The sequence below is a fragment of the Crotalus tigris genome, unplaced genomic scaffold, assembly GCF_016545835.1.
Source record: "Crotalus tigris isolate CLP2741 ecotype Arizona unplaced genomic scaffold, ASM1654583v1 scf7180000017765.3138416, whole genome shotgun sequence".
NCBI classification, from domain to species: Eukaryota; Metazoa; Chordata; class Lepidosauria; order Squamata; family Viperidae; genus Crotalus; species Crotalus tigris.
Genome location: NW_024096620.1, coordinates 1,214,728 through 1,242,636, shown reverse-complemented (window position 1 = coordinate 1,242,636; position 27,909 = coordinate 1,214,728). Strand labels below are relative to the sequence as shown.

Here is a 27,909-nt window from a genome sequence, read left to right as displayed (position 1 = left end):
AGATGAACTTTGGGCAGAAATGACTTTCCTATCTTATGTATTTCTTAACAAACAGATTTTCTTACTTCATAGGAAATGAGTTAGTATTCTCTGATAGCTGGGCTAAGCTTATATGCAAGACCACTAAATTCTGAGCATTTTTCTCTTTATTGGAACTTTCTGCTACTAATTTTTTCTAACACTCTGCATCTGTTCAGGAGTACTTTCTCTGACAAGGGCTCTTGCTGAGTTTAAATTCCTCACACACACTTTAACATGTATTCCTCACCTGTTTTCATTAGTTCAATTAATTTTGATTTTGTGTCTCACTTATCACAGGCAATAAATTTTAATCATCAACGGTGCAATTCAATTTTTTACTGATGTCAGATGGGAGTGTGGCCATGTGCCCTGCTTTGCAGAAGACTATCTTCTTTGTTAATATTTCCTCTTTGAACAGTGTCCAACCTAATTCCTGATTAAAAACCAAGAAGCCTTCGGTATCATTTTCTAGGCAGCAGACTATCATCTTTCCTATTATTCTGAGATGAAATATTTTTGTTCAAATTTGCATAATTATTTATTAAAGTGCACCAATGCCTGTAAAGTGACCTTTTGACTTTATTTGACTTTATTTACATAAATGCTGAGAGATCTTTTTACAACTATATGTATTTGTAGTTCTGTGGATTTGATCAGTCCTATTATTGACTTTTGGAGTGTATGAATCAAACTTGACTTCTGGTTGACTTCATAGTCTCCATGTAATTTCTTTGGCAGCTTTAAAAAGGGAGTTATTTTTGTTTTCTTTTTTTACTTCCCAATCTAGTCTGTAGCCCAGGTATCTCTGGGTGGTTTCTCAACAACAAGTACTGGGGTTTTGACTTTCTAATGGCTTCTTTTGAAGAATGAGGGTACTGTATTATTTGAAATCAATAGTGAGAATCTTGAATCTGTCTCTATTGCCATCTAAATAAAATTGCACATATGCTATTGCTTCCTTCACATTGCCAGAAGAAAATTGTCTCCTGGTCTAGTGGGGAGAAGAGGGGAAGAACCAATATCCCACTTAATCCTACTACCCAAATAAATGATTCCTAGTGTTGCAAAATTACATTTGGGATTGGGTTTTTTTTCCTCTAATCTTTCCACTCATCTCCTCCTGTATTTCTCCCTGCTAACAGTATTTTGTAAAGCAAGGGGAGGTTTAATGGATAATTTATAACTAAGTTATCAGTACAAGATAGATTAGGTGCTTTTCTTGGGAAGAAGACAGACCCCTAAGCATTTTATGATTATTACAACATCCAAGGGAGGTGGAGGGATAGGAAACAGTTGTAAATGACTAATAAGCAAAGGGTAAGCAAGTATTAAGAAAATAAAGGTGCGGGGAAGAAATTTCATTGCTAAATGAAATTATACACATCCACATCCACTATTTAGTATCATTAAGGCTTTTTAAAAATTTCTTTTTAATTGAATGCTAATACAAGAATTCAGTATTGATTATAGAAGAAAGCTACATAAAAACAGCTAGCAGGCACCGATCCACTCTATCACAGCAATGGAGACAGATGGAACAAACATCTTTATGCTGTAACAACTGCATACCTGAAAAGATGGATGGTTATTTGGAGATATTAAGACACTTTCTTTTTTGAGAGTTACAAATGGTGAAAAATTTAATATGCAATGTAAAGCGGAAACTAGCTAGCTATATTGTCTGTGCAAATGACTGGAAAATACACTAAGCAAGTGCACAGTAGTGCCCTGGGAATGTTAATAATTTGTTGACCTTGTAGGATACATGCAAGGATTCATTTAATATATGATTATAAACCTTAAATCTGTTTTAATGTCAGGTTTCACCAAGTACAATAATTGAGCAGAGAAAGTTTTTTGTGTATTTTTAAAGCACATTTAAAAAAAATTCAACATTTTATGAACACTTGGAACATAAATATTTGTGCATTCATATATTTAGGTATGAGTATAAAAATAATTATTTTAATAGAAATAACATTTCTATTAAACATCACATGGATGTTTATGACTTTCTGCTCATTCTACTTTCTAGCTGTAAGTTGTTGAAAGGCAGCTTAAAGAGTCTTAATTCCACCTCTTACAGTATTTTTTATTTTAAAACTGAGTTTAACACAAGACATATATAAATACTTGGACTGCAAACCAAAAACATTGGTTTAGTGATACAAATGATTATGGATTATACACTGTATATTAATGTAACTTTGCTAGACTTGGCACCAATTAATGGACTAGCATGGCATGTCTTCCCAGAATTTTAAGTGCCACATAGGTTGAGACATTCTGAGTTGTTTATAACCAACTTTTAGAAGGCAGCTAGCCTGGAGAAAATTAGTTTATGTTTTAGCATTATTTATGAACCTAACCACTGAGCCTTATTTGTGGTTAAAACAAATCACAATTTAATGTGATATGAACACATTGTTTCTGTTCCCTGAAATTACTTCTAGAGCTTTGAAAGCACATAGATTGGTTCTGAGTATTACTTTAATATGCTTAGATCCTAAATTTCTTTGAATTATCTGATTTGATATAGAAATCAATTATACAAAACACTTAAGTATTTTTAAATGAAATGCTAATTTTCATCTCAAAAGGACAAAGCAAAACAATGAATAAAAATGTAGGAATTGCCTCAGCAAGTAATTTTGGAAGTTCTGAAGGGCAGTGAATGGTTATTATTGAATTTTTTTTTTTTTTTTTTTTTTTTTGCTTTTTAATTACCATCAAGGAGTTGTCCTTTTGAGATGACAACATAGCTTTACAGCTACTATATACCTTTGCCAATGAGGAGAGGCAATAGAAATTCCATTGGTCTCCTTAGCAACAAAATATTTACTCCAATACCCAAAGATTTTTGCATGCAAAATTGTTTTCTTTTGTTCTCCAAAGCAACAAACTCCCACATTGTACCAAAGACTTTAAAATAAAGACTTTAATAAATTAGTTAATTCATTGAAAATGGAAAAAGGAGAAGTTGTTTGAAAAATTGAAAGACTTGTTTAGGTCCCAGCTAGCATTGTTAATATTTTTTTTATAGTTGCATACCATTTTTAGTTTTTCATTTAGTTTTCATATAAATGATGTGATCATTTGATGCATTTTATTCCAGTAATGCACTCCTTTCAATAACCTCTATTCTTTCATCACTGTTAACACTTTTTATATCTGCCTCTTTCAATACAATACACCACTTTTTTTTGGTCTGTAACTACAGTTCTTTTATCTTCAGTAATAAAAAAACAAATTAGACCATTTGTTTTCAATTTTATTTGAAAACTTACTCTAAAAGGCATAATTTTTCAATAAAATATTAATACTGAACGATTTTCTTCAAGTGGGCAACAGTAATAGTGAAGGAGCTAAAATTAAATAATATAGTAAACTGTCTAGATTACTATTAGATTTTTTTTTCTTACCCATCATGTGAAATTTTTGAAAAATTTCATGAACAGAGCAAGGAGAAAAATAATTTGGAAATTGTTCTGAAGGCTCTTAACTGTAAAACAAAAGTAATATTTCTGTTCTAGTGGATGTGTTCTTTTTTAAAATCTGTTTCCATAGTCTCATTTAGAAAACCAAGGGTTGTTTAAAAGGACCTACTTAAGAATGGAGGTTGGAAGTGATGGAAATGACATACTGGTGAGGAATAAGGAATATTTGGAGATAATTTATCTTGATTTATCAAGAATACTATATCTTGATCTTTGGAGTAGTTGATTCTTTGTCACAAAAAATATCCTCCAAAGCCATGGGCTTTTTCAGGATAGAGTCAAAATTCAAAATAGTAGCCACTGGTAAGCCCTGTGATCAAGCAGGAAGGGCTTCAATCAAACAATCTTGATTATTTTTAACCTCCTGAGAACACTTCTGTCAAAACCTACAGTACTATTTTCGCACATTGACTTGAAAATGCATCCTCTTGATTTCAGTGAAGTTTGCTTTTACACAAACTTGCATCAAGATTTGCTGAAACTATGCATAAGCTCAAGATCTATACAAAAAGTCTTCATTTTCTTTGTTGTCAAAGAGTTTTCTTGTATCATTTTAAAACTGAAATCTATATTAGAAGTCTTTTACCCCTTACAATGAGCAACAGAAAGATCGTGAACATAGCAAAAAGTCTATATGCATTAGAATTACAGAAATCTTGATCTAAATGCCTAGGCCTCTGAGCAATCCAGAAGATGTTGATGATCCAGAAATTGATCAAATTGATCCTTTGAAAGTTCAACCCAGACTTGTCTCTGATGTACTCAATAAATCTTCACAAAAATTAAATCGCAGGTTAGCATATGATATGAAGCCACCCATTGTGTCTTGGTGTTAATACAACCTTTCATAAGATGAAGCAAACAACAACAGATCTTGTGAGATCTGAATGTGCCTTTAGACTCCAACTTTAGTTTCCTTCTTTAGAAATTTGATGGACAGGGCAGAACAGAACATTCACCTATGACTCTCACATCCAAGCTTATAACAGAAGTTTTCATCCTAAAAGGCTTAAACACAAAACAAGATATGACTCATCCAAGAATCATTCTGTGATTTATTGAAGTCCTGAAAAAAAAATAGCAAGCCCCGTGCTTTTAATAAACTAAAGAGGGAATAAAGTTGAAATCAGATATCTGGAAACCTGGATAACGTATGTTCTAGTCCTGCCTTAGGCATGAACACCAGCCTGGTTACTTTAAGCCAGGCACTTTCTTTGAGCTCAACTTATCTCACAAGGTGGTGGTTGTGGAGAAAATAGGAGACAGAAGGAATATATTAGGTATGTTCACAACTTACAATTATTCATACAAATAATAAAGATAGGATTAAACAAATCTTTAAAGTAAATAGCCATAACTTTAGCAAAATGCAATCATGTAACTACAAAGGATGTATGTGCACCCATCAAAACTTCAAAATTTGTTGTATCTTTTTTGGGCCAAACTGATGTAACTTCAGTCAGTTGTTAAGAGAATAGTTATTAAACAAGAACTGCCTGTATTGGAGGATGTCAAAGAGGATCAGGCACTTTCCAAATGCACACAGGGTCATGCCTTTTAGTTGTAGCAATTAGATAGAATATATTCTTATTATTAGTTCTGACTTATTTTACCATCAAAGCTTTAATATAAATATTGCTAGCTATTTGTGTTATATTAAAAAAGCTGTTCCACAATTGGTATTTATGATTCCACAAATTCCAGGAATGCTGCTGGTTCCTATTAAGTGTTTTGAGAGGTCATATTTTGAATTGTAGGATATGCTGCAAAATGAACTTGAAACGTTTTGCATGCAAAATAAACCCTTTGCCAATGACTCCATCCTATCTTCAGAGAGTGAATACCTCGTTTTAAATATTTTCTTGAGCCAACATCTGCTAATCCTTTGAATTTTCTTCAGCCTGTAAAATCAGTTATTTCAGCATGGTGTTCATCTGTTTTATTCCATTTAGTATTTTTATGGAATTTAGTTGTGAATTTAATTTTACTACCTTGTGTAACTGGTAGAAAAGTAATTAAAAATAATAATGTATGAGTGCCTATAGGCAATAAATCCCAAAACATTTCATTACTCCATTCACATTTCATTTACATTTCAATTTTTGCTTATACACATATGCTTTCCTTCCCTGAATTTTATCCTTGCGCAATCTCTACAAGGAAAATGAGTAAGGAAATCACTTTGGGCTGAACAAAATTCTAAAGCTGAAGCCTAAAAAGCTGTATTATACCACCTCTCTCTTTTTAAGGTAGTTGATTGCTAAAGGGATAGTGTGAGACGAGTTGCAATAGCAATAGCATTTAAGACTTATATACCACTTTACACACTCTCTGGGCAGTTTATAATATCAGCATATTGTCCCAACTATTTGGGTCATCATTTTACCAGTCTTGGAACAATGAAAGGCTGAGTCATCCTTGATCAAACTCCAGGCTATGGGCAGTTTGCCTGCAATACTGCATTCTAACCACTGCACTACCAGGAGTCTGACATTCAGGGTTGAATAGATATTAAACAGGACTGGGCTATCCCCAGAGAAGTTATCCTATCCAAAATTCTATAAGCTACTTTTTGTCCTCAGGTGCAGTGACATTTTTGAAGTAATATACAAGTATCACTCCATGTAGCTTCTGTATGTAGACTAGGAATGGTCCCATTATGTTCTTCAGCCTCAGCCAATAAATATCCTGGTTAACCTAATCATAACCATGTCATATGCTTATTCCCAAGTTAAATGATTGTTCATGATAGTAGCTCTCCCAGATTCTTTTTAGAGATATTAAATTTAAATGCTATGATAAAAATTAACAATGGCTCAGCAAAACTCCATTTTGAAGGAAGATCCAAACTAGATCCTGATCAATCATCTTGGAAAAGAGAACAGTATCTGGGACCAGGCTCACATTCTAAACAGCGAACTGTGAGAGTTTCCACATAATGGAAACGAGTCTTGCTTTGATTTTAGAAACCAACTTGAAAGTTAAGCTTTTTGTAAAGTAGCCTAAGTGGTACAGAATCACTACTTGAAAGACTGATTTAGGGGCAGAAGCAGCTTACAATTTCTGCAACTTTATTCTTAATGTTTTCATAAAGGATTGTTTTGGATATATAGAAATGTAAATATTGGCAAACCTATCAAGAATAAAACTGGCATTACAACTTTAATTGCACACTTCAGTGTGCAATTGATATTAGTTTGTACAGATATGACTGAAGGCATAGTTTGTTTTGTAGTCTTTAAGTTGTCAGAACCTTCAGGAACAGAGAATAGTAATTCTAGGATCAACAGGAGACAGATATTGTTCACCTGCTGTGTATTGTTTTTAAGGAAATCATGAGACACTAAACAGATGGGGAAGAGGGGGGGGAGGAATTATAAATGTTTTCAATCGTATTTACTAAATTCTCTTTTCTAGATATATTGACAAATGGCAGAAAATAACAGCTCTGAGACCCAGATTAACCAAAGAAAGTGTGATAGATTGCACGAATTCTGACTGCAAGTCCTGTGAAAGATATTTGGACTAAAGGATTTTTACCATATCTTCACACATAACTGGCAATACTGTAAATCTCAAGCCAATTAATCAGGTTGAAAGATAATTTTTTACAGAAAGCAAGCATCAGGCATATAACACTCAAAAGACCTAAGGTACTACAAGCATTATTTAAGACTGGGTTTTTGATAAGCAGGTGACACTGAATTACTGTCTTGTAGAAGCTGAGGACTCAAGACTGTGAAACTCTGGGGGATAGTCTCTCTTAATTCTTATAGCTATGGTGCAAAACAGTGTAGAATGAGTTTTACTGCAACATGTAATTAAATACTTCAATTTTCTGTGATGTAGAGGGGATATACTTTAAAGTGCTTTTCTTTATAAACTGGAAGTTTGTCCAGGCCTGCATTTCAACTGTATCTCATGTTTTGGGCTCTCCCATTCTTTTAACATTTACTAGAACTACATATAAAATTCCAAGCAGGACCATAGTAAAGAATGAGCTTAATATTTGGCATTATTTTTATTAAATTTGTATGTCACCCATTTAATTCTAAAAAGTAACTCTAGTAACTACATTATCTCCTACATAAATTACTAACAAGAAATTAATCTCCTTTTTTCAGGAATTGAGTATTTGCTTTTCATTGTAGTAACAGTTTCAATGCTTCTATTTATTTGATCACTTACTCCAGAGCTTATCAATATAAGCTGATTTATTTGCAGTTTGCAGATTATGGATTTGTACTTATATCAAATACAAGTAAAGCAATTCACAACACTTTGTAATATTTTCTATTATGCATAGTTTGGGTCCTGTGGCATTTGCCCTTAACTGTAAAGTTAAGATCAGAAAGAATGGTTCCCAGAGCTTATTGGGCATATCACTTTCCCTCCATTCCACAAAATTAAAATTTTCTGTCCTATATAGTATTCTGTAATCAGATGGTTGTCCAATATATTATTTCAGCTTTCTTCATATATTTTTAAATTACCAGCCCTCATTCTATTATAGCTGGTATTTCACATATGCATGTTTATAATTTGTGATATTTTAAAATTGCTTAGTATATAATGTTACCAAAGCTAATAATTTTAATAGTTATTTAAAATTATAAAGAAAAAACTGTAGTAACAATACATACAGATAGAGATTAAATATGGCCTAAAATTTAAGTCTGTAGTGATTCTAACATTCTTCATATTGAATCTTCTTTGTATTTTGCAATAGCCAATTTTGAATACATTTGAGGGAGAAAAATGAATACAAGCCATATATCACAAAGAAAAGTTATGCATGTCTAAAGTAGAACTCCCTTTGAAACCACACACACACACACACACACACACACAATTGAACATGTTTCTATTGAAGTGGAATATCCTTTTAAATGAAAGTATTTTAAGATTTCGTACTTTTAATTCAAGGACATAAACAAGGACTCTTTGTTGAATCATACATGTTCCTAGTTCATCTACAAATCAAGTGTATTTTATATATTTTTGACATACTGCTCTTTTCTAGTTTTTAAACTGGGACAAGTGAACAATGAGTCCGTAGACTGTTGGGTATGATTATAAGCTGGAACGGTTGTTTAAAGTTACCTACCTTGGTTCTGATACCAGAAGTATCCTTCCTTCCATTCATGGAGGATATACCAATCCACTCTTTCTATGTATCTTTTAGTGTTTCTTCATCTTGACAACTTTAAGAAGTTAGACTTCAACTCCCTACATTGTTCTATATGATTACTATCTTGATGAAACTGTAATGGGCCATCTTAGCATTTAAATCTATTTTGTTTTGATGTTTATAACTTTAGTTTTTAAGTTGTAATATGAGATTGCATGTAGGGAAGAGTATCAAAAAGTTTTAAAACATTTATAGTTTCTCAAAACTGGGATGATGGCAATTTTTGCTATATATTTATAAAATGAGTCATGAGTTTAAGTAATAAATCCATGGCTAACCTATTAAAGTGATCATTTGTTTTCTTTCCCAGCAGCGTAAAAATATAAAGCAACTTAAAGATTTAGTTATTTTGACAGTAGTGTCAAAATATTTCTTCTTCTAAAATATTTAGCTGAACTAGGTTAAAGAAAGTACCTTTGGTTAAAGAAAGTATCTCTGATTACTAGGTTATTCATGCCTCTTTGCTTGATGCAGTCCCACACCATTACGATAAAATAAGAAATTTTTGTCTGATCTCAATCATAAAAACTAGCAATTTCATATATTCATTCAGCATCAACATTGTTTTTACAGTTCATTTCCACTAAAAGAAATGGCTTTGTTTTGTAGCTTAAAATGGTTATAAATCAAAATATTAATTCCAAATCAATTATACTGCACGACAAGGATAAAATAAACATGGAAAATACAATTACTTTCAGCAGTATAGTTATAGCTAAAGCATGATATGGGATTAAGAAGCATCCACTTCAACCTTGCCTTCTGTAGATTGCTTCTAATGTAATAGTTTGCTCTGAAAATGTATTATATACCATATGTTCTTTTCAGTTCATAAAATTTGAACATTTTTTAAATTTTCTTTATTTAACTATTAATAGATAACATTAAGAAATTAACTTTGTAAGAAAACCATGCTTAAAATAGCCAGCTGCATTATCTTTGAACCTGTCAGTTATTCAAAAGCAAGCGATAACAATACTAAAATATATAACATAGTTTCAATGTTTATTTATAGAAAACAGAAAAAAAATAGGATAGGAACAGGCAGCCGTCAATCCATCTTCTATTTCATATATTACACAAATTGAAACACCATTAGAAGTTATGTAGTTTCCATCTTGTAGCAATGCTTTTCCAGTTCCGCTCTGAAAAAGTAAGACATTTACAGCATTAAGTTATGAAAAATAGCTACCTGATTTTTTTTAATTATAAAAAATGACCTGAAATCAGGTTAGGTTTATACATTGGTTTAAATCAATTAAATATTTCTCAGTTCTATGACAGTTAAAATATCTGCTTGTTCTCCGAGCAGATATAAAGTTGAATGCAAATTTTACTTCAATATATATCCAGGTTGGGGGCAACATGCCTCCAAGAACCAGCTGCAAGGGAACAACAGCAGGAGAAAACTACATCTCCATCTCTCTGGAACTTATCTGATTGGTTAATGAGAAGCAAGGTGTTGAACAGAACTAGATATGCTCTATCCTACTTCTTATGAACTGATAGTCATAGCCAAATTGATTTCATATGAAACCAAAATTCCACATAGTTGTATTCATCCAAACTAAAGCACAATTTAAATTTTGTGTGTATGTGTGTTTGTGTGTGTGTATGTATGTATGTATGTATGTATCTTACTTTACTATCTTAAGCTGGAAAATTAATTATTTATTAATCGTAGCTTACCATATCATCAGAGCCAAATAAAATGTCTTAAACAGAAGCATTTTCAAACTACATTTTACGAAGTTAGCATTCATTAGCCACAATATTAAAATTATACTTTAGGAAATGTATTTTATCTACAACAGAAATTTCTTATAGTGCTAGAAAAGAAAAAGAAGAGGAATATTTATTTTATAACACAACACCAAAGGTTAAAAATTACATCTTTAAAACAAAATCAATGTTTTATCAATAATATATAGTTTCATTATCATGTGCTATAATAAAGCAGAAGCTAAATGTATTTTTAATGCTTTGAGATATAATTCTTGTTTTAGAGGTAACCTGTATATGTTTTCATTACAGATATAAACTGAATGTTTTCAATTTACCTTAACTGGTTAGAGAAATCATCTTCCACATTATCATCATCCCAATTATCTTCCCACACATGTGCATCTTCATCTTCATCTAACCCAGCCCAGTCTAAATCAAAGCAATGAACAATGTTTTAATACATAATTTATAGTTTAGACAACTTTGGATATATCTCAATAATTTAAAAATCAAAATATTTCATTCTTTTTTCAATTTCCAACAGGCTTTAGTTTCATGAATAACATTTTTACGTATGTTAATTTTGGTATATGATTAAATTAAAATTGAAATAATAAATTGGTTAAAACAGTGGTTTTTGCTGCATGTTTTTTTTTCTAGCAATGTTATCTAAGACTATCAAGTTCCATCATTAACAGGGATATTTTAGTACATATATCTGGACCAGAGCCAAAAATCATGGTTTGTAAAAAAAAAAAAAAAAAATGACTATAGTCAAATTCTACAAATGCACCACTGGGTGATTGTCTAAAAGACCTGGCCAATAATTTACGGCCACAAATATTCCCAATTTGTAAACTGTAATAAATGAACAAGTTGAGTGAGAACTGAACAATCCATTTAACAAGATGGGGCAAGGAAATAAAATAAAGCCATAAAAGAATAACAAACCAGATAATGCCTGAATAAAGATCACTTATGAACACCTAATTTAAAATTAGCAGTGGTACACATTAGGAAAAACTAAGAGTCTAGAGTTTTGGCAGATGGCAAGGAACAATGAGAGGTCAGTTACTCAGTAGGTATTGCTCCAATATCAATCGGAATATAATAGATGGGAATTTAATGCCTGATGCGAGTAAGTTGCATATCAGACTTTATCGTCTTTGAAAAACAAGTGGGACTCGGACTCTTAAACAGTATGCTTTTCTTCTAGCTGGCTTTCGTACTATCAATATAAATATATAAATATGAGATGCACATTCACAATGACAAAGACTGATAAGTCTAGCACACATCAGTTTTGGTAGTAACTCACTACTGGTTACTAAAATCAAAATAGTCTATTCAAATGTTTCTTATCTTTACTATTCTAATGCAGCATAAAGAAGGTAAGTCTTTTTCCTAACGATAGTATTATTTGAAGTAAAACAATATATAGTTCTTCAGTCAATTCACCAGATTTACAGAGGAAATTATAATTTTATCCAAAGGTAGTTTTGAAAAGACAGAACCTAAGAACAGTTTAAGACATAGCCGTTTTATTTACTAAAAATCAAATGTACTCATGCATAATTTGTTTTTTAGATTAAGAAGGAAGTCTCAGACTATACAGACATTCTCTTTGCAGTGTTACTCTTCTGTTAACTTTACCACAGCAAAGATTCTTAGTGCTGGTTAACCAGATTTCGTATTTAAGAACATTTATCAAAAACCAGAACTAGAGATTAATTTCAAATTGTATTTGATGTACGTGGTTTAAAGAAAACATTACTTATCTTAACTGAAATTAAGGGCTTAGTTCAAAAACACAATTTTTTTTCATATTTATATGAAATGTTTAACCCTTTAAACCAGGATCGGACAGCTTCAGAAAAGATATTCAAAAGAGAATTTCCTCTACTCTTTAAGTAAAGCAATCAGGAACATTGTAAAAGATCCTAAAGAGACCCAATATTGATTATCAGTTACTGTCATTTTGATAAATTCATAAAATCCATTACATTACAATTTGATTCGAGCATTAACACTTTGTTTTAATAATGTCATGTCTAAATAAAAAACAGTTATAATTATATATAATCATAATTTAATAATGAATCCCAAATGTACATCCCTGTAAGTGATAAGATTTTTTTCCTGGATCAAGAAATGCATTCTAAGTAATAGCAGCATCAATGGCTAGCCAGTATAAAAGTTTAATTTACATCAAAGAAGGTGAGCAGAGTTAATATTACTGTCCAGTATAGTATTTAATAATCTTCTTCTGTCACTTTAAAAATCTCAATTTAGTAAAAAATCTTGGAGGTAGTTTGATTATATTTTAATAAACTGAGGTGATTTTGGTTCTTTAAAGTTAGCACTTGGTCAAGTCTAACAGGTGTTTATTTGATTAAGTTCTACAATTCTAGCTTTAGCTTAAGTACGTTTTATATAACTTGCAGCTTTTTGAATATGATTTGTCTAAAAATATTGTCATCTCAGATTTTTAATTACTATTAAATCTGCTTCACAACAAATTGGACTAAATTGGTTTAAAATGAATAGAATATTCATCATTTCAAAAATAAGATAGTAAGATTCTTATTTATGCAGCACATCCCAAAGATGCTTTTCCAAAAGGCAACTGGCCTTCCTTGTTTTTTTTTTTTAAAAACATTTTGCTTCTCATCCAAGAAGCTTCTTCAGTCATGAAGAAGCAAAACGTTTTCAAAGAAAAAAACAAGGAAGTCCAGTTGCCTTTTGGAAAAGCATCTTTGGGATAACCATGATCTTGATGATTAAGAATCTCTATAGATATTCATGCACAGTGTGCACTGATACACAGTGTGCGTGTTCGTGCGTAGGGAGGGAGAGATATCCAGTTATATAATTTCCCCAGGAGCAAATTAAATAGAAAAATCATAAAATACCATTGAGATTTGAAACTACAGCTTCAGCAGCATTTTTATATGCTGAATTTAATATACCAGTAGTCAGAAATTAATTATAAACATAGTTGCTTAGCTATCTATTATTCTAAAATGAAATTATTTACACTTGTGTAGTATTTTAAAAAATTAAAGTAAGATTTTGAAAATAAGTTCCTTTTGTTAAAGTACTATTGTAGCATAATAGAATACCAATAAAAGCAGAGCAAATCAATTTCAGATTGCTGAATACAATATTGAATAACAAATTAATTCCTAAAATATGAGAAACTTTATTAAAATATTTCAGAATGTGTTTTGATTATACATTAACATAATTTTTCACTGCAAGAAAACTAAATCATAGCTTCCATGTATACATTACTAATTGATTTAATTTGCATTAAAATTATTGCATCTGAAGCTTACCACTTCTAATAAACTGAAGGCCTTCTTACTATTAGTCTTTAGATAGATAACAAACCTCAGTTTATACATAAAACAGTATCTTACATCCAATGAACACAATCAAATCCATAATATAAGAGGTGCACAAAATAGAGCAATTTTAAATTAAAACATGGGAAGTGAATTTAATCCAAAAACACCCCTGTAATTAATTAATAAATTCGTAGCATTAGGGTAAGAAATTTCTACATTGTAAAATCAGATCAATTTATGCTTATTTAAATGATACAAAAAATCTAATTTAAATATTTGCATTTGCTTAGAGAAGATAAGGACTCTTTTGCCAAGAAGACAGTTATTCTTTAGCCACTGCCAATTATTTAAAGACAATCTTGTGTCACAATTATGCTACATTAATTTACAGCAAATATGTGTGAATCCTAAATCCATATTCATTAACCGTTTGTTACTATTCAACTCAAAGTTTTGATACAAATGTTACAAGCATAACCCACCCTTACCCACTGCTCCTTACATTTCATCATTTCAATCAGGACATTTGGTGTGGAGCATAAGGCTTGCTCAAAACAAGTGCACTCTGTCCAATAAATAGTACGAGGCTTTTTCCCTAATAGCTTTTAAACCCAGTTTCTGCAAATGAATACACATCTATTTTTTTTAGCAACCTAAAGAAAACCAAGCACACACATTATTTCGAAAAATCAATTTTACAGGTGCAGGGAACTATCATTCTCAGAATCCCCAGCCATATCGTCCAGGACTACGGCTAAAATTCTCACATTTAAAGAACTTAAAAAGTTACGAGGACCGACCGCTTCCATGTCAGGAAGAACGCGCGGTCTTCTTTCTCCCCATAGAAGGCCTGGCTTTTTTTCCCCACAAAGAGAAAGCCGGACCGCCCGAAGACGTTGGCCTCTGAAAGATACCGCGTGGAAGGGGGGGGGGGGCTCCTCCGGGGAAGAGGCAGGACACGTAGAATGGAGACCTGCTTTGGATAAAGGGTCCCGCGATCTGGAACTATGCATACTGTCCAGATGTGTCGGCTGGGGATGATAGGAACTATCGTTTCATCTCTGGAAGGCAAGTAGTTTGGATTGGGAGTCTTTCAGGCCTCTCCGCATCCCGAGGCGCAGACCAACGAGGACCCAGACGAGCCGCTGCGAGAAACCCGCGTTGGTTCTCCCTCCCGCCTCCCCATTTTCTAACCTACCTTCGGCAGGAAACTCCTCGAACTCGTCGTCTTCTTCCAAAAGCCCCAGATCTACGGGCTGTTTCTTTTCCGACATCATCGGCCTCGGCCTGCTCCTGCCGCTCTAGAATACTCCCAGAAGTCCCACTCTACTGCTCCCCGCTGAGAATGACGGGATAGGCACGCGTGCAATGGAAAGCGCATGCGCCTTCGACGTGAGTTGGGCGCAGGCAGCTCGTCACTCTTTCCTCCCTCCTCCTCCTCCCTCCTCCCTCCACAGGCTTGGAAACTTTCTCAATCTTCTTGGAGAGCAGAAAAAGGGAAGAAAAGAACTAGGAAGAAAGCGATAGATCACTAAATATAGGATCTACATTTCTTGATTTGCAACACTGATTCCTTTCCCTTTCTCTTTTTATTCGCTTAACAATTCTGTTTAGAATTACTCAGAAGTTATATTTCGGGATTACTTAAGGTTCTTTTTAGTAACACTTTTACAGCAGTTAACTACCGTTATTCATATCGGGACTTTTAAAGTACTAGTTTATAAGATGATTCCCCCAAATATAGGAATGAATATTCTACATATATTTATATAAATTGGAAATGCACATATGTACGTATATGTGTGTGTTTTAGTACGTTTTTAATTATTGGTTGAATTTTCTCTAATTCTTTAATTCTCTTAAATTCATTTTTTTAATTGTTGGCTTCTCAGATGGGTGGCCATATGTATGTATCTATGTATATATGTATGTATTTTAAATATATAAATAAAAAGTAAGGCCCTCCATTTTTAATATTTTCAAAAAGTAGTATAGAAGGATTTCTGAAAGATGAAACTTATCAGGATTAAGATGAAAGTTCCCAGTTTAAATATTTTTACCACTTGTCTGATTTGCTCTTTGCTATTAATTTTTTTAAAAACCTCAGTTGACAAATTAGTTTTAGTATCAGTACGGCAGTGTCCTGTAGATTAAGATGCAACAAACTGGCAAATCTTGACTCAGCCCTGGAGCAGTGCAAAGGGAAGTACTGATTAATATGAGTCACAATAAAATAGGTCATTTTCTAGATGAATTTTTCTCCCTTAACCACATAATTACATTTCACCTGTTTTATGGAGTGCATGTTAAAAGAAGCACATGCTGCCAAAATATAAGTAAATAATTTTATAAGTTCTATTAATAGCAAATAGCGTTCAGAAGATATTAGTATCACAACAAAGGCATGTAGCTATTCTGCCCTATTCTCCTTTAAAATTGTTTGAAAATAACTGAAGGAAGCTGAAAAATAGTGAAGACTCATTCTTGGCTACTTCATATCATTTTATGAATAAATTGAAGTTTATGAATAAATTTGACCATAAAATTTCCTAACGAAACTCTAGATTTAGTTTCCAGATTATAAAAACAGTGCAATTTTAAGCATTTTACAGTGTATTTAGGATTATAGCCTCATTTCAATAGTTTCCTTATATTGTGAGTCTTTACATCTTCCAATGCCAATTTTGAAATTCAGTGCAGAAAATAAAACCCTGTCAACAGGGCTAAATCCTTTTTTATGATTTTATTTAATTTCCTTTATATAAAATCTAGGGTTATTATCTAAATTCCTAACCAGGAAGACTTCCAAATATTAATAGCATCTTAAATTTCTCTCTTTTAGATTTTTCATGTTAGTTGCCAATCTTGCTGAGCAATTATTAAATATAAAGAATGACTTTCTTTTTTTTTTTTTTATTGAAAATTTTTACATTTTACAAAATAAATCCCCCACAACTTTCTAAGTTTTAAAGGCTTTGAGAGATGCAATTTATTGCCAACATTTGCTATAGCACACTACTATCAAGAATGACTTTCTTGATAGTAGTGTGCTATAGCAAATGTTGGCAATAAATTGCATCTCTCAAAGCCTTTAAAACTTAGAAAGTTGTGTTGCCCCTTCACTAACTGGAATCCCATGTTTAGCTATTATCCTCTTGCTTTAGAATTTTCAGAAACATTTGTGTCTATGTGTGTAAAATTTGCCATAACTGCTTTATGCATTTGTGTGTGTGTGGGGGTGTACATTTACACACACACACATATACATACATAAGTCTTTCATGCCTGGGCATAGTTCAAACCCCAAAGCTCTGCTCTGAACCATTCTGTTATAATTATAGTTTCTACTTTGGGAATCAAAACACACTTCTTGTAAAAAGTCTGTTGGATTTAAACCAAGTTTTTGTATGTATTTCATCTACAAAATTTTCTTTTTAATGTTGTTAATTCAATTATAGCTCCATCTAGAACTATTACAAGCTATAAATTGATCTCATTGACATCCTACTATACCGTAATCATATGAAACATTTCAGATTCTTAGCAAACCATGTATATAAGATTTCCCACAATCACGGGAGGACTAGTTGTTGTTTTTTCTTCTGGCTATGTAAATTGCTATCACTTACTATTCAGAGAATGGTCCAGACTGCAAATAGAAGATAGGCAGCAAGTCTGGGAAGTGCTCTCTTTTGCAAGAGGAAACATTTTTGGGAGGGGGAGAGGGTGCTGGTTCACTTCTCTGTCAACTTAATTATTTGGATGATTATTACCAGTAATATGTGATATGCTGTCTAAATTATTTTGTCTTGGTAAACGTGACTCCTAGTCCATTCCAGAAACCTACCATCAACTCATTCATTTCAACTGTTTTTCTTGCCTTATGGTTGCAGCTTCTTTTCTCAGCAGCAGGCAGGGCACCCACAAAGGTTACACAATTTTCTCTCTTATCCTCAAGATTGATTTTTTTCAGTAGTAAAATACTAAGTGAAATATTTTGGAGGTACTGAACTAGTAAGTAAAATAATTTAGTTGTCCATTGATTAAATATTTGCCCATAGTTTCTGATTTCAACTCCTGACTTCAATTGCAATAAGACTATCTTCCCTTACAAAAGGCTCTGAAATTTCAGCTTCAGTTGCATTTGAGAAGGAGCTAAATTATAAAGCTAAGGCCAATTGCAGGTTTTTGTAAGTTATTGGCAGTTTTGAGAGATTCATTTTCTACTTACCTTCCTATTGCAAAAATGTGAGTTGCAGTAAATAATTAGATCTCAAACTCCTTTGCTGCTTAGTATAATGACTATTAAGCACACTTTTCAGCTTCCATCTCTGTTTAAAGAAGAAATTAGCCAGGAAAAAAAATAATATTTATCAACTGTTTAATCAATGAAAAATCAATATGTCTGCATGTATCCAGCTGGTTGATTTTTTTATTGCTGTATTGGCAAAGTTTTATATAATAACAATTTTTATATGTAACTTTGTAATTTGTCATTACAGTTTCTGTTCTGACTTCTGTAGTTAGATTGCTAGTGAAAGAAAAAGCAGATGAGGTCATCAAATGTCAAATACATTTATAACTGTATCACTCTCACTTTTCATAAATGTATGCTACAGTTATAGAACCAGAGGGTAACTGATTGGATTTGGTAAGATACCTACTTGTGGTGTCTGCAGGGAGCAAGATTTATCACTTTAAAATGAAGTTGAATTCTGCAGGAGTTGTTGAATTGAGCATTGATGGAAGAAGAAAACAGATTTCATGGTAAATTTCAGCAAGGTTAAAACTAAATTTTAACTGTCATATTTGCATGTGGCAGTCTGAATGTCTTGCCATATTTTTCAATTTTTAAAAGATAACTAAATGGTATGAGGCCTTAAACAGAGAGCATGTTAACTGAATATATTGAGAGTAAAAGAGAATGATTTAAAATTTCAAAAGGGTTTGTGGCATGCTTAACAGAAACTGTAAAATCACATATATTCAATTTAATTTTGCATTCTACTGGTGATTCAGACTAATATAGAGTTCAGAGTGTACATGACAGAACAAGTTTGTGCCTGTGGAGTCTCTGATGTGTTTTCTCACTAGGTACTTACTTTCCTTGCCATATAATAGTATTTCCAAGTTGCTGGTTCTGATTCATGATTCAATGACTAGCACAGCTGGCTTGCAATGTGTCCTAGATTTAGAAGGGGGGAAATATGCAAGACCCACACTAGGAATGTTTTAGACAAGTTGCAACTTGTTCTGTAGATGGTCAGAGGTTAAGAAACAGTGAGCATCAAATCCCTTAAATCTTTACATTCAAATGAATAATTAGGATCATATGCTAATTTTATAAATAGTAATAATAGAAAATCACAAGCTCACGATATTGTGCTACTTGACTCCTTTTAAAATGTGCAGTTAGAAGTTGGTCTAATTTTAGAACATTTGTTGTCTGATTATAAATGATTTCTTGGAACATTCTTGTTCAAATTGGACATTGATTCATTTATGACCCTTAAGGAAATTTCTGTACTGTAATCCTAATTATTTGTAGTTTTGCACTTCTTGGTCTTTTATGTTTATATAAATCATAGAGTTGCAAGAAATACTGTGGCATGATATCAGTTGGTGCAATTATTAAATAAATAATAAGATATACTTCCACCTCTGAGAATTTGTATTACATGAATCTTTGCTTTATCTATAGAGAGTGATTTAGAATGCTTAACTCCATCTGCCTATATTTCCCCATTTTAAATTACCTAAGTTACTTTCTCCCTGTCACATTTTTGTTTTTATGAAGGAAATTATGTATTGTGATTAAGAGATAAAATAGGAGAAGGGATTTAATGAAATCCAGATCCTTAGTTCCTGCTTCCTTTTATTTAATCCAAACTATGTTTTCTAAAGAGGCACAATCTAAAAGGTAAGGATTGTTGCTCTATAATTGAAGTGCTATATTGTCAATTGGTTTCAGAAACCAATATTTGACCATCTATACCAGACGTGTCAAACTCGTGATATCGCGTGATGTATCGGGACTGTTTTGCCATTGCCAGGAATGGGGTGGGCGCAGCTTCCACGTGACACATCCAACCTGCGGGCCGGCAGTTTGACACCCCTGATCTATACTGTAGAACAAGTTACAACTTGTCTAAAACATTCCTATTATGCATCTTGCATATTTCTCCCCTTCTAAATCTAGAACACATTGCAAATAGAAAATGCTTCAAATTAGTTTTTTGTGTGGGTTACAAAAGATAACCCAACAACTTGGCTGACAATCTAACTTAAATGAAAGAACTTTAGTTGGCAGCAGTCTACAGATCATTTAGATTAAACTTCTGTGTTCCTCAGACTTGTCTCTCAGTTGGGATACTCCAGGGCCTTGAATTTCCTAATCTTTTTGCTGGAGGAAAACAAGTTGGAAAAGGTCATCTTTAACTATGTTGCCCAGAAAAATGTAATAAAACTGGTAAAAATCACAATACTTTATATTTTCAAATTATACTTATAATTTTCTTTCAAGATTCTTTGTGGTAATACAGGATAGAATTGGACACATATTTCATAGAATTTATTTAATATTAATCTATTCATTTTGAGATAAATGAAGAATTTTAATGATTTAGACACATCAGATTGAATTCTCAAGTGCCATATTAGCTTTATCAATCAAGTAAAAATTGTGCACTTGAATATAAGAGCACATGGCTTCTATGTGATCTTCTTTGATTGAATTAATTGGAAAACTCTCCCATTCTATTATCTTATAAATTCTTGAACAGTGTAGATTGAATAACACATAGCATGTTTCTATTTGCAGACTGTTGGATATATAAGCATTTGGCTAAGGAATAATCCATTCTACTAGAGGATCAGACTTTCTGGAAATAATAGTAAAACCAACAGAATAAGTTGGACTTACAGAACTGTCTTCATTCATAATTTAACTATGGACAATTTGGCATATAAAATTTGACTGGATTGTGAGAGTGTTCTCTCTTGAAAATGTGCCCATCAGTTTTCTACTTGGTATTAGCAAAGATTATGAAGAGTGGGGGAAATGACTAGTGTCTGTGAATCACTGACAGCTCAGATAAGTTCTGTGCTACAGGAAGTTGGACTTTCAGTTAATTTGGGTTTCTTGCTATAGTACCACTTCCCTGCTATACACCATCATCTATACCTGACCTACTGGATTCCATTACCATGTTGGCAGTAGTGATCCAAAGGCTGTTAGTCCTCAAGGATTTCAATTTGCTGACAGGTTACATTGCCTTTTGAGCTACAAAGGCTTACCTCAAGTCATCAAAGCCTAAGGCATATCAGTGTTCATACTTCGGATGTGATTTTTGTATCATGATTTTCTGAGGAATTTCATGAAATGAAGTACTTGAGACAAGCACTTTATTTATTTTATTACCTAGTATGGTGTTGGGGTAAAGACATTGCCATTTTTTCTGGGGCAATAGCATCTATGAATGATTCTTTGTTCTCAAAATTGCAAGATTGATTGAAAAATGGATGGTTTTGAGGAACTAGAGAACAGAAAATAAGATGTGGATGTGCCTGAAAACTTAACTGCCTGAAAAATAAAATATATTTTATAATGTATCTTGATCGTGTTACACTATTGTTAAATTACGGAAAATAAAAAATTTAGGAGGGAAGAGCAAGGAAGTCAAAGCTATAATCACTATCCAATTAAACCAAAAACATTTCTCTAAGAAACATCTACAGATATATTCACTCATAAAATATATATTATGCTTTCTTCTTTTGAAATAATTTAGTTTTCTTCTTTTTCATTCTTTTTTGTTCTCCATCTCCATAAAGTACCATACACATTGATGGTTTGGTAATATTTGCTAACGACTATCACTATTGCAATCATCTTATGAATTTGCCATTCTCCATAATTTATAATGTAAATACATTTAACTGGTCCTTTAGAAGTAAGGTACATTTTAGTGAACAAAGATGAATTTCCTTTCCCTTTCTTATATTTTAAGGGTACTAAGAAAAGTATGAGTATGTGAGTATAATCTATGAGCCTATATTGAATTCCTAGATGTTAATCCTTGAAAGTTAGCAGTTCTTAATATTCACATTGGATGGGGTACCCTTGACTTCAGTCAATCAAGTCCTTGCTTCTAGTATTTCCTACAATGTCTTTATTTTCCCAAAAGAGACAGGCCTTTTCTCATGGTAGCATCACCCCTCCCTTTCTATCTATCCATCTAGCTCATCCACCCATTATCTTTGATCCATAGTATGCTTTGTATTTAACAAAAGGCACTTTGAGAAGGATGCGTGGATGTGAAACAAAAAGGTCAAATGAAGTCTTGTGGCATCCAGCACATTTATTTTCATCTTTATGGATCAAGACTATTGCATCAGGTGGTTGGAGTAAAATCTTGTGAAAAAATTTAAATACATGGAAGAATGGATGAAAGAGTTAGGGTGGCAGTAGGCTTTCATTAATAATTTTATATTTTGCAAAACCAACCAAAAGTTCTTTGAATTTTCCAGATCAAATCACAAGATGACATGCCTTAATTAATTTTAATATACTGGAGGTTCCCCAGCCTGACACAGTAAATATTAAATCATTGCTAATTTAATAATCATTGATTTCATTGAGATTTCTGATTATTTCACAGAAAGTACTGAACACCAATTTTCATTTTTAGGGAAAAAAATGTCTTCAGCACTGACAGCTTTTACATAACGTGAAAGACTGTTACACATTTCAAAATAATTAAAAATGAAAGAAAATGGTGTCCAAGCAAATTCAACATTTTTTCATAATAAGTTTACACAGACCACAGATTTGGGTGCAAATGCAAATGCAAATTTATTTTCCTTCTGCTTATCAAGCACTAGATCTTATTTAGAGATTGATACACCTAATTTCTTTGTTTAAAATTAAGTTCCGAATCACAGCAATAATTAGCTACTTCTGAAGATATACTGGGAATAACTAAGAATTCTAAATAAAAGTGGAGATATTTGTCCACTCCAAAATTCACATCTAATGGTTAAGAGTTCATGGCCCAGGCTATCATTCCATGTAGATGAACATCAAATAAGAATGGATACTTTCAATGGATACTTTCAAAAAATAGTTACCTTTGGGATGCAATCTTATTAATCATCATCAATGTCATCAACCTCATCTCTACCCTTATTACTGCTGCTGCTATTCATTTTCGTCATTAGGCATTTCAGAATAGAGTAAACTTACTATTCTGTTTTATCATTCCTTTTTTGGAAGTTATGCATTTATTTTTTCATCTTATGCACATATGTATATGCATTCCATCTTGAACTATGTGGTAAATTAACATCTATGGATTTATAGAATACCTGCTTAAACACATGAAAATAAAATTAAAAATACATACAGAGACACATAAACTTATTTATATTTTATCTTTAAGGTTATTCTCTTTTCATTTTTTTTCATGTCTGATCTGGATGGAAATGCAAAAGAGAAAAGAAAAAAAAATGCCAGTATTATTGTATCTGGAAATAAGGAGAAGAAATCAGGATTCCACATTATTTGAAAAATGTAGTACTCTTTCTTAGAAAAAAAAATTGAGGATACAACAGGAAGATGGAGTAAAACAGAGCTGAAAGCTAGTAAAAACTTGTTTTGCAATGAAGAACTTGCCTTTCGCAGCTCCTGCATTCTTTTGTTGAAAGCAGATAGTTGCCAATTTGCCATAAAGAAGTATTTACCAATGTTTAAAAGATCTTGCCCATTAGGTAGTGCAAAATTTTGAATATAGCTTTTATTGCTAAGGTGACAAATATTTATCAATACAGCTTCTCATCAAATGTGCTTTTATCTTAATATTTTATGGCCTTTAAATCAGACAATATTGGCAAATATATTAGATAATGATTATTTTTTCACTAATATTGTTTTTTTTTTTTACATTTTCCCAGGTATCTGGGTAAATTTTTGTTGTGAGACTCCAGTACAGTTCAGCTTTGGCTTTATGAAGGTATATCTGATATGAAGATTAACACATTACTTTTGCTTTGCTTTTTTCAGTAATTGAAAAATATCTGAATATTTGTCTATCTTTATTCAGAACACTGGCTTTCAGAGTTAAGTTTGTTGCCTAAGCAGGATTAGAAGACTGACTAAGTAGTTAATATTTTCAACTAAAGAGACCCTTTAAGTAGTAGAAGATTAAAGCACCAAGGAAAAAGCATAGCAATTTTTCACCACATTTTCTTCTGTAAAATAAAGAAAAATAATAGTGCCCAAATAATTTTTCATAGCGAGGAAAAAAATATTTTGGGGTGAAACAATAGTTTTACGCCTTGCCAAATTCTGCCTGAAGTGCATTTTAAGGAAGCAGTTCCTATTTAGATTTGAAAGTTCTAGTGAAGTAATTGACTCATTCTTTGCACATATTTGGTAGCTATCAAGGATCTGGCATCAAAAGCAATCATTAATTCCAATATTGTAGCTTCTTTACCAAACAGCAACTGTAGCGGAAAACATTACACAACAGGATGTTCTGCAACCACTGAAGGATGGTGTTTCACTTTGGTAGTATTTGAACTGGATGAAGAAATAAATTATAAGCTGGGCAGCCCAATTCATAACCCACTAAAGTTGGAGTTATAGGATATAACCAAATTTAATTCCACTGGTGTATGTAAATGGGATAGTAGTCACTAAAATTAAACTACCACAGGATGCCATAACTCAGTTACACATCACACTATGAAGGAAATACTGCAAACTTTTTTTTTGCTCACTTTTAGTATTATCGTGATTCAAATGAAACACCTCTCACATCACAGCAAACATATTCCTAACTTTCTTAATTATGTCAATTGGGAACCAAGATTCTTCAACAAGGATGGACAGAGAATATTCTTGGTAACTGGCACACAATGAAGGAACTCCTTTCCTCTGGAAATTCCCAGATAGAGCCAATTTTTGACTAAAGTATTAAATGAGCCAATCTGCACATTATAGTCACTAAATAAAAGCAGGTCACGACAAGATTCCACAGCAATTAATACTGCAGCCATATAGATGATCCATATTTGCTGCTGAATAGATGTTATCTTTCTCAACATCTGAACCAGTAAAAGAGGAAGTTGAAAAGAAGATAGTTGTAATAGTCATGTTTTAATGTTCTACAAAATGCAGCTTCTTTAAAAAAAAAAGCTATCTGTTGTATTACAATTGTAACTCATGTGTAATGGTGAAAGACCATATTCTTTGTGTATAAAATATCCTAAATTCAATCCCCACATCTCCGAATAGGGCTGGAAATCTAAGATTTTCAAAAAGTGTAATATTGAACAACCAGGCTGACTGTGAATAAATCATGAATTCTTCATGTGAAAGTTCTAGGTTAAGCTAAGGCAGCAGAATAAAATCTTATCAGTTACTAACTATGATCTTGAACTAATAATTTCTAAGAAAATCAAGAATTGTTTTGAAGTTCTGAATCTCATTGATAAGAGAGTAGATTGCAGAATGAAATCAAAGAAGTTGCTAAGCATAAATATAGAAAAACTAAAAAGCAAGAAAGCAAAATGGATGTCAGAATAAATGCTAGGAATTGCCAAGAAGAGGAAAGAAGCCAAAACTAAGAAAGACAAAATTTCAAGAAAGAACTTAACAATGTATTACAGAGAATTGTTAGAAGAGACAAGAATCAATATTACAACAGCTGTAAAGACACTGAAGGTGGAAACAAACATTGAAAAGAGAAGGAAGTCTTCCAAAAGATATCCAACACAGAAGGAGATTTCAACCTTGGATGCCCTCAAAAAGATAGCAATTGAATCCAAGACAAATAAATATGGAAAAAATATATTGAAATTCTGTACCATAGAGATGTTAACATCTATCTTAAAAGTCATTCTCTCTTTACAATAACCTCTGTTACTAGAAGATTAAACTAGATCAGACATGTCAAACTGCCAGTCCGCGGGCCAGATGCATCACGCCGAAATTGCACCCACCCCATTACCGGCAATGGGGAAAAGGTCGTGATATGTCGCGTGATGTCACGTGATGCCTAGATCATTAATGAGTCAAAAGACTACAAGAATAAATGGAATACCTGGATGATGAAAAACATAAGAAGAATCAATAAAATTTCTAATTATACCAACAAACTTGGAAAATGACATAGTGGCCAACAAGAGGTCAATATGCACATCAGTACTAAGGATTGGAGGCTTAATAGTGTGTATAATAATATATAATAACCTTAAATTAACATGCTGGTGAAATAATGCTTAGGATCATCCAATACAGACTAGATTTCTAAATGGAAAGGGAGATGTCATATGCTGGCTTTAGAAAAGGCGAAGGAATATTATTGCTGGACAATTGAAGAAGTTAAATAATACCTTTAAAATGTATAGGTGTTCTTTGTGGATTACAAAAAGGTATTTAGTTATGTTGTGAAGCAATGGAATGTGCTCAGAAAAATAGAAATCTCAGAATATCTAATTGTCATCATACAAAACTATATACAAGTTAGGAAGCTAAAGTTCAGATGGAACATAGCAAAACTAACTGGCTCTATGCTAGCAAAGGAGTAAGCCAAGACAGTTTACTCTCTTGTAATTAATTTCAATTATATATTTGTAGCATATACATTGAGGAAAACTGAGTTTCAAGAAGATGAGTGTGGTTTTAAAACTGAAAGAAGAAACATCAATAACTTGCACTATACTACTATGAATTCTTTGCTTGCTGCAAATGCAAATTATTTGCAAGCTTTGAAGAACAGGATAGAAAGAATATTGATGCTTTTGAATTTTTAAAACTGTTTAAAATCCCATGGATAGTCAAGTAAGCAAATGGATCATCAAACAAATCAATCTAGAGTTCTTGCTCAAGATGCAAATGATTGCCTCAAATTATCTCTCTGTGGACCCACTGTACAAAGATCTGGTTTATTGGAAAAGGCTATAATGCTGAGAAAAGTAGAAGATGATGGCAGCAAGGTGCACGGTTGGAAGATCTGAAGGGCAAGTATGGAATCATTCTGGACAAATTCTAGTTATTGCTAAGAGTTGGCATGACTTGATAGCATATAATTCATCAATTATTGCTTTGCCCATGATTATACATATATAGATCAAATGCAGATGCATCTAGAACTAGTCACAATCATGTCATAATGATGAAATATACTTTGAGAAGCTTTGCTTCTGTTATCCTTGTATGCAATTTCGTGGTACCAATACAAATGCATATGATTTTTGATATGCATTTTGTCACTTGTCCTATTCTGCAGATAGCTGCAAACTAATAGCTTAAGAGTGGAGAAATATGTGTTTTGCATATAAATGTCTATGAATGAGAGCTGTAACTCACTGTCAGAACTGAACATTACTATACTGAAATTTAATACAGATTTACACACACACACACACACACACACACACACACAGAGGGGGGAGGGAGGGAGGGAGGGAGGGAGAAGGAGAGAGAGAGAGAGAGAGAGAGAAGAAATATGTGTGTAGGGGGGGAGAGAGAGACTTTTTTGTATAGAACTGAGTTATTTTGAATGTTGAATTTGTGGCTGATCCTGGAGAACTGTAGCTTTTGGCTAGATGTTGATAATATATGATAAAATGATATATTCAAGAAAACTTATTACTAATAACGTGTGTTGATTGGGTCACATCCAATTAAATGATTTAATTTGGAATATTTCAGTTGCTTCAATTGGCACTGAATCATTTACACCAAATGATGGCTTTATTATTATTATTATTCAATTCAAAGATTGTTGCAGTATAATGCACTGTTTGGGCTAATTTGGTGATGCAAACAGTCAAACAGATAAACCCAATGGGAGTTTTAGCGGTATATAGATTAGATGCTTAAATTTAGCAATTGTTCTAAGATGTTTAAAAGGATTATTTCAATTATGCTAAGGTGAGTTTGGAGATACACATTCACTAGATTTCCTCTCTGTTTCAGTTAATCATTCTTTTAATTCAGCCCTTTCTCTTGGAAGTAGATTGTTCGTCATATTCTCTCCCTGCTGTTTTAGAGAATTATTTGCTTGTTGCCTCCTCTGGAGTCTTTTGAGGCATATTGAGCCCTTGGGAAATCTGATAC

General features: G+C 32.6%; 1 long non-coding RNA gene across 1 annotated transcript; it reads right to left on the bottom strand.

The window, feature by feature from the left end:
- Nucleotides 1–9,688: 9,688 nt before the first annotated feature.
- Nucleotides 9,689–15,141, bottom strand: LOC120307138. Its single transcript, XR_005556457.1, has 3 exons — nucleotides 14,983–15,141; nucleotides 10,770–10,863; nucleotides 9,689–9,854 (listed from the first exon to the last, which is right to left on the bottom strand). It is a non-coding gene; the product is annotated as an uncharacterized LOC120307138 (long non-coding RNA).
- Nucleotides 15,142–27,909: the final 12,768 nt, after the last annotated feature.